Raw genomic sequence first — 13,504 nt, 5'->3', positions numbered from 1 at the left:
TGGAACTGCAGTAGGCAAGGATAGATTCCTAATATGGTCTTTTCTTGGCTGCAGTCCTCCATTACCCAAAACAGAGGCATGGCCTAGAATGACTCCCCTGCTCTCCTAGTGAAGGTGGGAGATCAGAAGTGGGTGCCTGAAGTTGGGAATCTCCCAGAAGATCTGGGAATCTTGACTGTGCTACTTCGGTGATTGTAGCTTCCCCCTATGTTGGGCCTGAAGAAGGCGAGCAGGATGGATAAAATCTCTGCTGAGCTGACTGTCTCTCACAGCCACACTGCTCTGCAGGGCACTCTGACTCATTGAGCCCAAAGTCTCCTCCTGTGGATCTGTTGGGCATGCACCTGTGACAGTGTTTTGTACCCCGTTCTCTTCAGAGACATCTGCTTAGGTTGCAGAGGGGATTGTATGCATTTCGTTCCCTGACATTGCCCTTCTCACATCGAGTTAAAAGTGTAGTAGATTGTTACTTGACTAGTAAAATATTCTGACATGCTTTTAGTAGTCGCATTTGCAGCTGCCAAACAATATAGATCATACATGTTTTGTTGAATAATCTAATAATCATTTCACCAATCAGAAATGCAAACATGCACCTATTCATTGAATGTTCTGCTAGTGTCTAAAGGCTGCATCAGGGGTTGGAGGCTCCACTCCGTTAAGCAAGGTATAAACACAGTAGAAGACAGTCCCCAAGCTGAAGATCTTACAAGCTAAAATGTAGAAACCAAGTATACTTAAGCGACTTGGGCAGTGGTTCTCAAACTGGGGCCGTCGCTTGTGTAGGGAAAGTCCCTGGCGGGCCAGGCCGGTTTGTTTACCTGCCCCGTCCGCAGGTCTGGCCGCCGCTTCCAGCAGATCCCATTGGCCTGGAGCGGCGAACCGCGGCCAGCGGGAGCCGCGATCTGTCAGACCTGCAGACGGGGCAGGTAAACAAACCGGCCCGGTCTGCCAGGGGCTTTCCCTACACAAGCGGCGGCCCCAGTTTGAGAACCACTGGACTTGGGGAAGACCATGTCACTACTTGAATGAGGTACGTGTCCTGGTTTTCATACAAACGTTTTTTCCTTTACAAATTCTAACTTAAGGTGGAAAAAAAGCCACAGAGTAGAATAATTGATTGAAGATGATTTGTAGGGATGTACACTGAGAGTCCTAAGTTGATGATTGAAAGCTCTCTTGTGGATGGTAAAACTCATTTTTTTTTTAATAGTTGATGAAACTCCAGGATGTTTGTGTTTGCCTTTCCTCTTTACCTCATGTTTGAAAAAATGAGTGCTCTGTGCAGAAGTACTTGCATCCTGTTGCTCTCTGCCTGTGTAGGTTATGTCTTTGTAGCGCAATTCATCTTAACTGGCGTAGGAGACAGTAAGGGCTTGTCTACACAGGAAGGTTTTACCAATTACACTGAAATAATTATGCAGGTATAATTCCCCGTATGGTCTCTTTACGAGTGTATTTTCTTGGCTTAGTTTAAACCCCTTCCAAAGTGACATAAGCTAAACCGAAAACACATTTTTATACTGCAAAAAGAGTGATCCCATGGGTAATTACATTAGCGTGACTTCATTGGTTTAAATTCACACCCTACCTTATTGTTTGGTATAGCTCTCCTGTGTGGACAAGGCCTAAATCATGGTAGTCAATTAGTTTTTTGGCAAGGTCCAAATTTCTTGGTCAAGGTATAGTCAAGATTCAGACCTCAGAGAAATATTGTTCACACCGCAATAATAAGTATATAAAAAGATTTTGCGGTTCATTCAGAAGCATATGGCAGTTGGGATTTGGCGTGCAGTTTACCTGTTGACTACCTGTGGCCTAAATGATCAGTCACATTGTCTCTCTTCTTGTACCCATCCACATGTTTCCCCCTGTCCATGAGAGAAAAAGGTACTTTGTTTTCAATCTGATTAGCTCAGTCAAGTTAAACATGCTTGGAAAGTCCCTTTAACTTATTAAATAGTGTCTACATTAAGTGTTAAACACCTTTTCAGTTGAATGGATTGCTCATGTTGTAACCTGTATGGGAGAACAGGCTACAATATGACCCACTCATGGGATTTTAAAGGTGTTTTGGTGTGTCTACAGGGAATGACAGGGGCTTTCCAGTCTTGTTAAGCTAACTTGATCTGAAACGAGCATCTTTTTTTCCTGTGTAGTCAGACACTTTGTTTAACTTTTCTTTTAAAACTCCGGCCTTGCGGAAGTTGGGGTTAATGGAAGTTTTAGTTCAGTTTGTTTTAACCAAACATTACCATAGAAGGCTGTGGAAAAATCAATCTGTTTCTTTAGGGGAGGGACAGATTGCGAAGGTTAATGGTCAAGTCCTACATATTGTTAAGGTAAATCACATTGGGACCCTAAATCATTTATAGATTACTGGGGGTATAAATATAATCTCCCATTGACTTTTTATTGAGTTCTGTTTCTGACCATTGGAAGCTCAGTGCAGTTGTGTATGATGGTACTGTGCTGGCAGTTTTCTTTTAATGAGGTCAAAATGGTCTGGACTAGTTGACAGATCTAGATTTAAAACACTCCGAGGCAGCGGGAAGTAGTAGGCGGCTAAAAGCATGGTATAGTGGCCATAAATGTGGGCTGCTGAGCCCAACCACATGCTGATGATTTTCATCCTGCGAGAGTTGGCTGTCTTACCCGTCCAACTTAATTGTACGTGCTACAGGTTGCTGTCAGCCAGTTGCTGAGTCACTTGGATGTGTAGACAACTGTTAAAAAAAAAAAAAAAAAAATAAAATAGTACACACAATCTTTTTTAAGGTGAAGAGAGGTCCCCTAGAGAGACAATTTCTGTTAAACTCTATTGTCATCACAGATTGTGAAACACAAATTCTGTTATAAACAGCTTGTAATTTTCAGTCTTCCATTTTTGCTTTAGCAGGCATTAGACTACGACTACTAGCATAGAGCTTAAACATCATTATCACGGTTTTGCTCTCATAGTTACTGATCATAATATGCCACCTACTCACTTGTGTATTGTCTTACATAGAGTGACATTTTTTTATTATTTTTTTTGGTACTGTCAGGCAAGTGATCCTGTGGGTTAAGAAACAGCACAAAGGCTGACACTTTTCCCTTCTTTCCTGCAAAAAGAAAATTGGATTTACCTCCCAGGAGTTAAGCTTTTACTTAAATTCTGTACACGAAAGTTTCTTCATATGTTTGCATTCTGCACCTTTTTCATGATCTGGTTAAGTTAACCATGTCTGTAACTTCAAAAGTGGTGCAGCACAAGGTGTATCTTAACTATATAGAGTTAACTTAGGCTCTTATTTGGTCTTGCCTATAATTCTCTCCTCCTGTTCACACACAACCCTCTCACCTGAGTTGGGTGCTTTAAACCCAAGATAGCTAACCCCTCCTCGAGTATAGACTTAAAGCCTGGGTGTTGCTTTCACTTGGGCTGGAAACCCACCAACTTTGCAGTGAGGACACAGGCTAAACCACTCAAATGTGGATTGTGTACTAGTGCCTTCCTGCAGTTCCCCCCGTCCACCCAAAAGGACAGACCGGAATAGTTAACCTGAAAAAGGTCTGCACATAAATTGTGTGTGGAGTTGAATGAAAGGGAGATATAAACCAGCAATGCCAAGATAAATTTTTGGTTGATCGTGGACACAATATTCAATTGAACTTATGAGTTAGAGCAATAAAGTGAAATCAGTTTAAAAGTTGGTATGCAGAGGCTTTGTAACCTGGGTCAAATTAACATCCTTCTCTGTGAGGCTTTGGTGAGTGTTATGCATGATTCTTGGCACCTGAGTAACACGATGGACCTTGTGTAGGAAGTATATGGAAGAGCTATAAGGCTTAAACAAAATATGTAGCGTTTAGCTAACGGATGATGTAGGGAGACTGTCAATCATCGGTAAGTACACAGAGGATAGGGGATGGTCCTTTTCGTTACACTTCCTTTTCCCACTAGTGCAGAAGAAGAATTGTATAAGGTGTTACTAGAAGTAAGAAGTGTAATTAACCAAACAAAAATGCATCAGGCAGTATTTTCTGTCTGTGAGATATTAGATAGCACAGTAGTCTCTAGTCTCATCTAAAATATCACCATTGGTTAGCTTTGTCCCCAGATAGTGACTCGTTAAGCGCAAAACAAGCCCCTAAATATAAACAGGAATACTTTAATGATTTAACTTCAAATGAAAATCGTTTTTTGTTTGAATTTAAATGTTCCCCTGCAGTGTTTTCAAACCAAACATGGCAGCATTGTGTTTGGTGCCTGACAACCTGAAGTTTAAATTAAGGAAAACAAACAAAAAAACTAGAACAAAAGTGAAAAGTGGTTAATTTTTTTTCCAGACTGAGACTCTCTCTCTTAGCAGGACAAAACACAAGAATATACTTATGGAAGAATCCTGTGTTATCAGGGGATGGACTATAAGGAATGTCTCCAGTCACTGATTTCTGTGAATTCTGCAATTAACTTCCGCTGCCCACAGTATGCACCTTACAAAGGGATATTTTAGTTACCACTTCAGATATCTGCAGTAGGCAGTATGATAAAGCAGGTAGCTTTTTGACAGTTTTAAAAGGTGTTAGTTACTGAGCTAGCTGTCCCTTATCTGGAATCTCAGAGCATCCCCTCAGGTGTGGAGCCTTGGGCCTTTACCTCTGCTTGTGTAAAAATTCCAATATTCTCCCACTCTTAGCCCAGGGCTGGTCTACAGTACCCTTGTGTATGTCAACTACTCCTACCATGTAGGTCCAACTGAGTTCAAGAACGTACAGTTCTTGTCTTTGGAAGTCTGTGACCATTGGTATACAGTGACCAGACAGCCTTCTTAAAACCAGCGTAGCTTCTACAGACACCCCCAGCAAGCTTTTTTGACTCAGGCCTGCTGTACACTTAAAAATTAGATTGACCTAGCTAGCTGTGTTGCTCAGGGCTGTGAAAAGTTTTGCTCCCTGAGTGCCGTGGTTAGGTCAACTTAACTCCTTATATAGACGCAGTTGATTGACAGAAGAATTCTTTCTTTGACCTAGCTGCCATCTCTTGCAGAAGTGGCTTAACTACATAGGTGGAAAACCACCTTCTATTGATGTAGGAAGGGTTTATGCTGTGCTGCTACAGGGACACAGTCTCAGCAGTGCCATTGTAGTGTCTCTAGGGCAGATGTAGCCTCCGTCTGGTACCCTGCAACAAGTACTGCTTCTCTGGAATTTGTTTTTTTTAATCCTATCAGAGTTGTTTTGTTTTGTGGTTTGCGGGCTTTTTTCTGTTTGCTGAAAAAGAGTTGTGTAGGGTGGCTGGAGACTGAGGCGAAATCATCAGTGTTAATAGTTCTGACATTGTCTCTTAACAGCTCTTTAGTGTTTGCTTAGGGATGGCTATCTTGAACCATTCTTTTCCTTCTTTCTTGTTTTTCCAGACAGCCATCTATTGAGTTTACCCAGTGTAGTCATAGCCTTGACATTTGGGATGTTTACTGTAACATACAGTATTCATAAATTATGACAGGACAGCTCCAAATCTGTCACACATAGTAAACATTTCTTTCGTTGCTGTGAAAGGGAGATGGGAGTTTTGGAAATGAGTGACTTTATGAATGCTGTAAATCCAAGGTGCAGGCACTGCTGGACAGCAAACATGCTGCTCTAGACCAAATTCTTTAATAAGGACCTCCCATGGATTTAAGCTGAAAACACATGATGAGAAGGAAGTGGCTCCATAGGGAATAAATAACAAAACGCTGTTTAGAAGTTGTGCTGATCTCCCAGATGGACACGTGGCTCTGTGTTGACCTTACTGAAGGATGATCTTATCTAATCGTCTTTATTAGTAGAGTTTGGGAGGAGAGCAACAGCACCATATTCAGAAGCATCAACTGCTAGCTGTCTGCAAGTAATAATAGTTAAGGCTACATTTTAGTCATAGGTATTTTTAGTAAAAGTCATGAACAAGTCATGGGCAGCAAACAAAAAATTCACGGTCCATGAGCTGTCCATAACTTTTACTATATACCCCTAATTAAAACTTGGGCCGGGGGGGCTGCGGGTGCTCTGGGGTGGGGGAGGTGGCTGCGGGTGCTGGAGGGAGATGTGTGGCCCGGGACCCTCACTGGGAGTAGGGGGACGGTTGGTGGGATGGCAGGCTCTCTACCAGGCTCCACGTGTCCCTGCAGCTCCTAGGAGGAGGAGCGGCCTAGGGGCACTGTGTGCTACTCTCACCACAAGTGCTGGCTCCGCAGCTCCCATTGGCTGGGAACCGCAGCCAATGAGAGCTGCAGGGGCGGCGCCTGTGGGTGGCATGTGGAGCCCCCTGGTCCCTCCGCCTAGGAGCTGCAGAGACATGCTGGGCCCCCAGTAAGTGCTGCCCCGCACCCCAGACCTGAGCCCTCTCCCACACACCCAGGATGCTGCTGCTGGCCCAGGTGCTGCCCGAGTTTGGCCTCTGCAGAAGTCACGGAAATTCATGGAATTCATGACTTCCATGATCAACACACAGCCTTAATAATAGTTGTATAGAAAGACTCTCCTCACTTATTTAAGGGGAGCGTGCTCAGAATTGGCCATGATTGGCCCAGTGAGACTTTGTTTTGGCTGCTGTTGTGTGGTGGGTAGGTTATCTCGCTTAAAATTGGGTCAAAGAAAACCCAGGTCCATTTGTTCATTCTCTGTCTTTCTGAGCAGCATGGGAACAGCTATTGGTAAAACAGGATAACATCCACTCTGTAGAAGTCATCCAGCAAGTTACTAGCTGGAGGATTTATTCTGTTTGCTACCAGCATGTGCCAAGTTTCAGTGGGGGCAAGGCCCATGTCTTTCCTAAGCCTGCAAAGCATCCAAGCTGCTTCTCCCTTCCTCATCCTCAAGGAATGGTGACAACATTGATTCCCAGGCTGGTAAACCTTACGAGGCTTGGATATTTTTCTGCACTCAGTGTCCAGCACTTTTTCCAGCATCCTATCCAAAGTACCCTTTAAAATTGTATCTAAGGTACTCGGGGGAGACGCCTTCATCTGACGTGGCCAAAATGAGTCGTTTTTATCAGGCTGTTCGATTCCTTTGTAGGAAGTGTGGGACATTGCTGTAATGCAGGGCCTTGGCAAGAGAGAAGTTAAAGGGGAAGAATGGGGGGCATCCTTGGGCCTCTGAGAAAGAGATAGTCTTGCCTTCCTCTGTATTGACTCATTGGTACACAAAACAGGAGAAATACAAATGCAGAGTTGATTTCCATATAACTACTTAGTTCACTGGACGAAAGTGAACTTCTGTCCTTAGATTCAGCTCTAATAGAATCATAGAATTGTAGGACTCTAGAGGTCATCTAGTCCAGTCCCCTACACTCATGGCAGGACTAAGTATTCTCTAACGGTGTAGCTAGAGCAGGGGTCGGCAACCTTTCAGAAGTGGTGTGCCGAGTCTTCATTTATTCACTCTAATTTATTGTTTTGCGTGCCGGTAATAGATTTTAACATTTTTAGAAGGTCTCTTTCTATAATCTATAATCTATAACTAAACTATTGTTGTATGTAAAGTAAGTAAGGTTTTAAAAACGTTTTAAGAAGCTTCATTTAAAATTAAATTAAAATGCAGAGCCCCCCCGGACCGGTGGCCAGGACCCGGGCAGTGTGAGTGCCACTGAAAATCAGCTAGTGTGCCGCCTTTGGCCCACGTGCCATAGATTGCCAACCCCTGGGCTAGAGAGATCCTGCTCGACACAGAGCCTTTTGGGTTCAAGCGGGCCTCTAGCTTGAAAAAGGAGTTTTGCACCCAGGGTTCTGCAGCCTCAAAGGATCTCTTTTTCCCATTCAGCAGAACGACAGGAGAAGCCCTTAAAGGTGTGGTGACCATTAATGTCTTCTGGGGGATCACCGAGACCATTTTGTGTGTAGGACGTCTTGGATTTCATAAAATTAAAGCTAAAGCCACTGACAAATTGGATTTAAAATGAAAGGAATTGTATGTTTTGAAAAACACAGTGTTCCTTCAAACACTTTCTAAATGGAGTAACTGGAAGAAACACAAAATTTGGAAGTAAAAGCCAGACAGTGAACAACTGATTTCAGGTTGCTTTGAGGTAACAGTCTCTCACATAAAAACAGTGAACGTGTTTGAGGCGTGGGTCATGCCCTCTAATTCTTAAGCTTGAATAAATAAGTTACCAGAAATGTGGTGGCAATGTAGACCCAAGTACTGAACAGCAAGGTTCATGCTGATTTGCCCCATGGAGACAGGCATTTTGCACGGAAGCTGTTGCTTTCATCTTGTTTTGTCTCCTTGCCCGTTACCAAGAGGCAAAGCCATTAAACCATAATTGGTTTGTTGACTTAAATAACTGTTTGGTAGATGTGTATGAAGAGGGATTATAACAGAATTTCAAAGTCTCCTGTTTCATGGAAGGGAAGAAATGATGCAAAAGTAAGACAAAAATCCACTTCACAAAATAGCCATTGTGGGATGATTGATGCCATGATTGCTAAAAAATTATATTTAAATAAATTATTTCTAAATATATGCAGTTTGGAAATTTTAACTGTATTCTTTTTAGATGACTTAATCTGTTCAAGATCGTTATTTTCTAAACAGGTGATTACTATTAGGAAAGATGACTGCTAGGAATGTGATTAGATTTGTTGCTTTGCTGATGTTCCAAGACCATGGAAAGTTTTGAAGTTCTGTGAATAAGCAGACACAAGTTACCTAATTCCTGCCCCTCTCATCCCAAGCCCATCATAAAGAGGCAGAAACGTAATTGGGGGTGGGGGAGAACACCCTTATTTTTATGCTTGAATTCTTACAGTACAACCAAGTGGATTTTATCAAACTTATTCATACATTTTTTTAAGGCCAGAAGGGACCATTAGATCATCTAATCTGACATCCTGTATGTCACAGGCCATTACATTTCACCTAGTTACCTCTGTACTGAGCCCAATAATGTGAGTTTGGCTAAAGCATCTCTTCCAGAAAGACACCCAGTCTTGACCTAGAGACATAAAGAGATGGAGAAACTTCTCTTGGTAGGTGGTTCCCATGGTTAATCACCCTGACTGTTTAGTTTAAAAAGTGCCTTCTCAGAATTGACCTCTGTGTTGAGAATAAGCATGATAAATTGCAGCAATAGAGGAGACAAGTTTTGGAAAGTTGGAAACAGCTGGAGGGAAATGAATGTGTCACCTTATCAGTAACTATACTGGTTGTTATATTAGTCTTATAAAAGGAATAGTTATATTTTAATGGAGCAATATTAACAGGCTATGCATGCATATTAGCTGTTTTGCAGCAGTACAGTGGGTTAGTTGCATGCATTGTGGCAAACTTTAGATCTGAATTTGAGGAAATAGTTACTGTAGGTGAATTAAGAATATTTAGTAGCGAAAACATAAAGAAACCATACACTGCTGCATGTAAAATTTATAAAGGACATTATAGTGTGTTTCTGTCCATTTGAGAGACCAGTTTATATTGTAAATCTAAACACACAGTCCCTAAATGTGGTCCAAAGAAAACACAACATGGCCAAATTGAAACTGTAGTAGTCTTTGATCTCAGATTAATTTGTTTTTCATATAAGCCCTTTCAGGACAGTGAACAAAAGTGAGGAAAAGATGATGCATTATGTAGTAACTAACTTTCATGGACAATGTGAACTTCTAAAAGAAATGAGACAGCAAAGCATAACAGTTGCCAAACTTAAATAAAAAGGTCTTTTTTTTCATTTATCCCATGAACTTGGAGACATTTCCCCTTTACCAGAAAGGTAGAATTTGCCAGGTGTAATATGAAACAAGGGGTTTTCCCTGTTTCATGTTTGGTGCTTTGTGATTTTCATTATCTTCATTATTAGTTCTACAAAACATATAACTTAATAGATAACAAACTAAAAAAAGCCAGGTCTTACATTAAGAAATGTCAGTGGCACATTCACATGTAAGCAATTGCTCCAACATTGAAACCCCCTGGACTCCATCATTTTTCTTATTAGGAAGATGGTGTTTCATAATCGAGGCAAATGAGTTTATATTGTTGCCAGAAAGTCCTGATCCCTTACTGATGTATAAAAACATTAAGTATCTAAAATTAAGTAACTTTCAAGCAGGGGCAAACATAAAACTAAAAACAATGACTCTCTAAGCCTGGTCTTGAAACACATACATGTGTACAGATCTTATAAGGCTTTAGATAAGAGTTGCTGTCATTTCTCTTATAACTCAGCTGTTTTTTAAACCCCATCACCCTGGAACTTGGCCTACAAAAGGTCAACCTAAGTGCAAATTTTATTTCTTTAACAAAATGAAGATCTTGGAGCAGTCAAGCTTTCTAAAATTTTATTGCACTAAGAATAAATTCTGCTCCATTTCCTGTAGCTTAATAGGAACTGTAGGGTACTTTTTCCTTTCAGCAGGTGGAGACAAAAAATAAACTGATTTAGTTGGAAAAACATGGCATTTGTACCTTTTTTTTTTTGGGGGGGGGGGTCTCTTTCCAGAAAAGGAACAGCCTGTGTTAGCATTATAATGGTATTCCCATTTTGTCAGAACAGACACTCTGGGATCAGGCCTACCCTGTCTTTTTATTTTGGTTTTCTTTAAAAGGAAGTTTCATAAACTGCATTGTAAGACCATGCTATTGATCTTCTGTTATGCTGTGTTTTGGCTTTCCCTCACAAGTTCAGGAGGAGAGGAATGGTGTTCGGGTTCTCCCGTAGAGGCTTGTCAGACTTGATGAGTCTTAACCAAGCAGAGAGAATGGATGAAGACCAGATCTCAGAGACTGGAATCACAGTGAAAGGAAAAAGGGGGCTAGATTAAAAATGGAGCTGAGGGATGTGGGGAGAGGCTTGTAGAAGAATGACCAGTAAGCATGATAGCCTAATCATTGAGATGTATGATTAAAAACCAGTATAGCAGGATTGTGAAGGAGCAGAGAATTGAAGACTCAGTTGAGTTCTTTCTCCCCCCGCCCTCCCTTATACTGGGGAATTTCGGTTTCTAAGACTGAAATTCAGGGTCAGACCCAAAGCCAAGTCTTTCTCTTTCGCTCTAATTGCAGTTGTTCCATTTCACACGATTTTAATGTTTGCCTGGAGAGACCTTTCTAAGCTGGCAATTGTAGGTGCCAGTCTGTCTGCGCATCCAAATCCTGAACGACATACAGTGCTAGAAACCTTGATTCATTTCCATGCTCAGACATCCTAGAATTCCTCTGACAGATTTCTCCCCGCCCTTTACAGCTTTTATCACAGGTTTTATGGATTGGATTTCTTTAACTCTTGTAGTCTGGCTTCTGCCAGCTTCATCAACCAGACTATCCTCTCCTGTTATCTTCCTGTACTCCCCAAAAGAGTGAAATTTATATTTTTCCTCTTTGTCTATTATGTGTGTGACGGGTTGGATCACAGAAACCCCCTTGGGAGCTGCCACACAATGTGCAAAGACTACCCCTGCTTCTGTTTTCCCTGCCAGCTCAGGACTCCAGCACCCTGTCTTGCTGAGCCAGACACTCCCGTCTGCCCCAACACAGACCCAGGGTCTGAATCACTTGCCCCAAAGCTGCAAGTTTACCTGAAAACAGTTCACAGAAGTTTGCTTGTCTTTAGCACTCAGATGCCCAACTCCCAATGGCGTCTAAACCCAGATAAATCTGTTTTACTCTGCATAAAGCTTATGCAGGGCAAACTCATAAATTGTTCGCCCTCTATAACACTGATAGAGAGATATGCACAGCTGTTTGCTCCCCCAGGTATTAATACATACTCTGAGTAAATTACTAAATAAAAAGTGATTTTATTAAATACAGACAGTAGGATTTAAGTGGTTCCAAGTAGTAACCGACAGAACAAAGTAAGTCACCAAGTAAAATAAAAAAATGCGCAAATCTATGTCTAATCAAACTAAATACAGATAATCTCACCCTCAGAGATGCTTCAGCGAGTTTTTCTCAGACTGGACACCTTCCAGGCCTGGGCACAATTCTTTCCCCTGGTACAGCTTTTGTTGCAGCTCAGGTGATAGCTAGGGGATTCTTCATGATGGCTCCTCTCTCCCCTTGTTCTCTTCTACCCCTTTATATATCTTTTGCCTAAGGCGGGAACCCTTTGTCCCTCTGGGTTTCGACCCCCCCCCCCCCACTGGAAAAGTACCAGGTTAAAGATGGATTCCAGTTCAGGTGACATGATCACATGTCACTGCAAGACTTCATTACTCACTTGCCAGCACTCACATATACAGGAAGACTCGCAGGTAAATACAGCCATCTGCAGACAATGGGAGTCATCAAGATTCCAAACCATCCTTAATGGCCCACGCTTTACATAATTACAATAGGCCCTGAGATTTATGTTTTATATTTCTAGTTTTAGATATAAGAGTGGTACATTTCTACAAATAGGATGATCACACTCAGTAGATTATGAGCTTTGTAATGATACCTTGCAAGAGACTTGTGCATGAAGCATATCCCAGTTACATTATATTCATTTATATTTTTGTAGGTTTCAGAGTAGCAGCCGTGTTAGTCTGTATCCGCAAAAAGAACAGGAGTACTTGTGGCACCTTAGAGACTAACAAATTTATTAGAGCATAAACTTTCGTGGACTACAGCCCACTTCTTCGGATGCATAGGATGTGGGCTGTAGTCCACGAAAGCTTATGCTCTAATAAATTTGTTAGTCTCTAAGGTGCCACAAGTACTCCTGTTCCTCTTTTTATATTTTTATAAAACCATATAGACTGCACGACGTCACAATGTGTACACTAACTCCAGCTGATCCCTTGGGATGTTAACTACCTTTAAGTCCTTGTTGGATGTTAAAGCTGCTATGATTTAAGCATGTTCATGTTTCAGATCCTTTGTTAACTTGTGGTAATAGTCTTAGCTGGGTGTTTTGGGACGACAGGACTGCTTTCTGTTGCTAAAGGAATTTGTGAAGCTCTGGACAGTTTTTTCGTTGGTATTAGAATTTGCTTGTGTCTAGACCAAACTCTCTTCTCAGAGAAAGTTGGTGGTAAAATAATTAAGTTTAATATGCATAAAACAAGACAAATAGCCTCCCCATCCAACTAGATCCCTGTGTAAACTTGCTTTAAACAAACTGTCATTTTCCTTTAGCTCACAGTGCCTTATTTGTATTGTCCGTATTAGAGCATCCTTTTTCCATTTCTTCCACCAAATACCTCAAAGATCGATGTTGTCAGTGAATTCAAGAACAACTGACTCTTGGGCTCTCATCCTTGCGCTTTGTGGTTTTTTAGGTGGTTTCTTGTTCCCTAGAGAAGACCATGCATCTTTGTTTTATATTTATAGAGAGCTGCTTATGTAGTTAATTCTTGTACTTATTAATACAATCTTTCAAAAATGTATGCTCCCATCTATTTTGAGTAATTATTATGGCATTGACATAATAGAGGGCTTTCTCTGTTTAGTTTCTTTTTCCTTTTGTATGCATTTTCTCGCCAGATGTGAAAAGTCAGACAACTTAAGTTGGTTATGAAGCTGTTTCCCCATATATTTTTTTCCTGTCCTATTG

General features: G+C 41.4%; 1 protein-coding gene across 1 annotated transcript in view; it reads left to right on the top strand.

Annotated features, from left to right (window-relative positions):
* The window catches only part of IGF1R (insulin like growth factor 1 receptor), a 271,670-nt gene that overhangs the window by 19,052 nt on the left and 239,114 nt on the right, over positions 1-13,504 (top strand). The window lies entirely within an intron of this gene.

Source organism: Trachemys scripta, chromosome 10 (assembly GCF_013100865.1).
Source record: "Trachemys scripta elegans isolate TJP31775 chromosome 10, CAS_Tse_1.0, whole genome shotgun sequence".
Classification (NCBI taxonomy): domain Eukaryota; kingdom Metazoa; phylum Chordata; order Testudines; family Emydidae; genus Trachemys; species Trachemys scripta.
The sequence above is the reverse complement of the archived record's forward strand: the minus strand, read 5'-3'. Positions and strand labels throughout refer to the sequence as shown.